Genomic DNA, 4,354 nt, shown 5'->3' on the forward strand with positions numbered 1-4,354 from the left:
ACCGCACACGGGTAAACAATTGATGTGCTTTGGGGTGCCCCCGCCCCCGTATATAAAGGAGGAGGGGAGGAGGCCGGCCACAAGGGGCGCGCCAAGGAGGGGGGAGTCCTACTAGGACTCCACTCCTAGTAGGATTCGGCCCCCCTCTTTTTTCCTTCACACGGAGGGGGAATAGGGGAAGTGAGAGGGAAGAGGAGAAGGAAAGGGGGGTGTGCCCCCTCGCCCAGTCCAATTCGGACTCCCCGTGGGAGGGGGCGCAGCCACCCCTTGTGGGCTGCCTCCCCTCTCTCCTATGGCCCATGTAGGCCCAACAATTCCCTGGGGGGTTCCGGTAACCTCCCGGTACTCCGGAAAATACCCGAACCTTTCCGAAACCATTCCGGTGTCCGAATATAACCTTCCAATATATCAATTACCTCTCGACCATTTCGAGACTCTCGTCATGTCCGTGATCTCATCCGGGACTCCGAACAACCTTCGGTCACCAAAACACATAACTCATATAATACATATCGTCATCGAACGTTAAGCGTGCTGACCCTACGGGTTCGATAACTATATAGACATGACCGAGACACATCTCCGGTCAATAACCAATAGCAGAACCTGGATGCTCATATTGGTTCCCACATATTCTAGGAAGATTTTTATCGGTTGGACCGCAATGTCAACATATGTTATTCCCTTTGTCATCGGTATGTTACTTGCCCGAGATTCGATCGTCGGTATCTTCATACCTAGTTCAATCTCATTACCGGCAAATCTCTTTACTTGTTCCGTAGTGCATCATCCCGCAACTAACTCATTAGTCACATTGCTTGCAAGGCTTCATATGATGTGCATTACCGAGAGGGCCTAGAGATACCTCTTTGATACTCAGAGTGACAAATCCTAATCTTGATCTATGCCAACCCAACAAACACCTTCGGAGATACCTGTAGGGCATCTCTATAATCACCCAGTTACATTGTGACGTTTGATAGCACACATGGCATTCCTCCGGTGTCCGGGAGTTGCATAATCTCATAGTCGGAGGAATATATATTTGACACAAAGAAAGCAGTAGCAATAAAATAGAACGATCATTATGCTAAGCTAACTGATGGGTCTTGTCCATCACATCATTCCACTAATCATGTGATTCTGTTTATTAAATGACAACTCATGTCCATGGCTAGGAAACTTAACCATCTTTGATCAACGAGCTAGTCAAGTAGAGGCATACTAGGGACATGTAGTTTTGTCTATGTATTCACACATGTATCAAGTTTCCGGTTAATACAATTCTAGCATGAATAATAAACATTTATCATGAACAAGGAAATATAAAATAACAACTTTATTATTGCCTCTAGGGCATATTTCCTTCATACACTCATTAGCCGTAGCTTATGTCTGCAGTGTTTCCCTTGCTATCCTAGGAGTATACGAAACTAGCAGATGACGTTATTGTCCACACCATACAAAAACTGAAGTACCAGCACATATAAACAAGAGTTCATCTCATTAGTAGAAATACATCATGGTCATTCCAAATAGGCTGGTTCAACTTATCACCGCGCCTCTGTTTCCGCCCTTCTCCTGTAGCCATCAATGTCGTCACTTATCCTTAAGATACAAACTCTAGTGGTTCTCTATTCTGCAACTAGAGAGCTCTTCTCATCCTCGATATATAGTAGGAATGCCTCTATCACTAGTAGAAAAAGGGGCATTCGCCCCGGTTCGTGAGGGCCATTTGTCCCGGTTCCGGAACCGGGACTAAAGGGTCGGTACTAAAGCCCTGTACCTTTAGTCCCGGTTCGCCCAGGAATCGGGACAGATGGGGCTCCACGTGGCCGCTGCCGCTTGCGCAGGCAGGGGGACCTTTTGTCCCGGTTGGTGCCACCAACCGAGACCAAAAGACTTCCACGCATCAGCAGTTCAGAGGCTGGGTTTATTGTTTTTTTGAAGGGGGGGGTTGGTTTTTTTGGGGGTTTTGTAGGGTTAATTTAGGGGTTTCATATATTGTGTTACCTAGCTAATAGAGAGAAGTGTCCTCTCTTATCTTCATGCTTGGTCGACGCTACGTACTATACGTATAGAGAGGACTCCACACGCTAGCTAGCTAGTAAGAAAATGAATGAAACCATTAAGTACAGAAGATCGTCATGAACATATACATAGAGAGAAGTGATCGACCTCTCCTTCTCCGATAGATTGGTCGAACAACAAGTTTTCCTATATCTATCCGAAGCTACTGGCTACATATATATATATATATATATATATATATATATATATATATACACACACACACACACACACAATATAAGATCTCTTACAAAATCCCCTAACATCTGAACTCAACTTCCACATGGTATTCTCCACGTTTGTCAATGATGTGGTCAAGAAAGAATCCCGCCAATTCCTCTTGAATTGCTCGTATGCGATCTTGTGGTAGGAGTTCATCCTGCATCTGCCACATCTAATTTCAAGAAGGGGGTCAATACATATATATGAATGAAACTCAACACAAATGATGGTAATAAAATGAAATTGTGAATATTATTGCTTACGGACTTCATATTGTTGTTTAGAGTAGCCCCACTCACAGGTGGTGTGGTGGATGAACTCGCAAATGTAGTATCCACAGTAATCATTCCCGGGTTCCTGCCACAACCACTTTACAAGAAACAGAGGTCAATCAAATTGATAAGCAAGCATGCTAAATGGTATTAATGAAACTAGCAAGAATCAATGGAAGATGCGCGGAACTAGTTAGTAGCTAGTACTTACTTTCGGGTGGTTAAATCGCTGCTGCGCCGGCAGTCCCGGAGCTTGTGCGGTGAACTTTTTCCAAACCCCGCAAGACAAAGAAAACAAATACTTGATATTAGGAAATGTACAAAGTTTACGATATGGTGCCATAATGATCGATTGAACTTACTTCTCGAGCATTTTAGTCATGGTCGCATACTCCTCTGGATTTTTTCATTTGGAGTCTATGACGGTTACTAGTCCCTGCTCAAGCTTAATCTCTAGCAGAATAAAGTGGAAGTTGCGCACGCATGCATATTTCATCAATTACATTACTATAAGCTCGAGTAATAAGGGAAACCGAATATTCACAAGACAGTAACACTCACTTGTATTCGTAAGGAAAGAGTATTGTAGCTTTGTTTTGATTTTGAAGTAACAATGCGAGCAAGTTGGCCTCGGTTAGTTTGGCATCATGTTTAACACTCCATTCATCTATGAGATTTATGTTAATGAACCCAATATCACCTACTTGTCTTTTCTTCAATTCGGCGAACTTCAATCTGCATAATATAGTGAGGATAATTATATATACATGCAATAAAAGAGTTGAGCTATATATAGAGACTTAATTAATTACAGAGACGTAGTACTTACAGACAGTAGCAAGTGATGATTGTTTTATCGAGGGCCTTTTGATTGAAAAACTGGAAGAACTCCTCATATGGAACTAACAACAGATCAATTCCAACAAAGTCGTGCTCCTCTTTAACTCTCAGCGACAAAGTATTTTTCCCAGACTTCCTGCAGATGTCCATGTACCAATCATGGAATCTTTGTATCATCGTTTTTAGGGAAGTACCAAGTCTGACGAGAGGCTTCCCGTGCTCGAATCTTAATGTCTCCACCTCCATTGTTTCAAAAAAAATTGCATCATTGTCGGTCATGTAATCTCCAGGATTGGTACGAGGCAGCATCCCCGGAAGATTAGCGACGATATTATCACTAGACACATTGAGCGGAGGGCACGATTGCTTTGCTTGTTCGCCGAGATGGGGAATTTGTTTCCCTTTTCTTCGTTCTGTTAGCCTTTGATCACTGCAAGTACTTCCCGACCGCTCCGCTTCCTTATATGTCCTTTGAATGATGCGGTCATAGTTGGATTTCGGCAGAGGCGGTGATGGTCGCTGCAGGGCATCCAAAGTGCGCTTCGCTTTCACCGGATCTGTCTTCTCCTCCGGAGGTGGATGTTTCTTCGCTTTTACCAATTCAAAGAAGTTGTTCACTTGGCCTTGAACGACCTGCTCATTTTCCTCCACGGTCAGCTCATATGGTACCTTCTCTAGAGTCTTGAGAGACGATGGACCGAATTTGTATTGCCTCCCGCCTCTGGCTGTATTGCTAGACGCCGGAGCAGTCGGAGCAGCTGCGGCTGTCTTCTTTCGTTGCTGAAGACGCAAAGCAGCCGGAGGCAGACTGCTTCGACGCACCGGAGCAGCCAGAGCGGCGGCGTCTGTGTTCTGCCATCACTTACGAGGCGGCGAAGAAGGAGGCGGGGTGCTCGGACGCGCCGGAGCAGGCGGAGAAGGAGGCGGAGTACTGCCGCCCTCACGCGCCG

Source organism: Triticum dicoccoides, chromosome 5B, assembly GCF_002162155.2.
Source record: "Triticum dicoccoides isolate Atlit2015 ecotype Zavitan chromosome 5B, WEW_v2.0, whole genome shotgun sequence".
NCBI classification, from domain to species: domain Eukaryota; kingdom Viridiplantae; phylum Streptophyta; class Magnoliopsida; order Poales; family Poaceae; genus Triticum; species Triticum dicoccoides.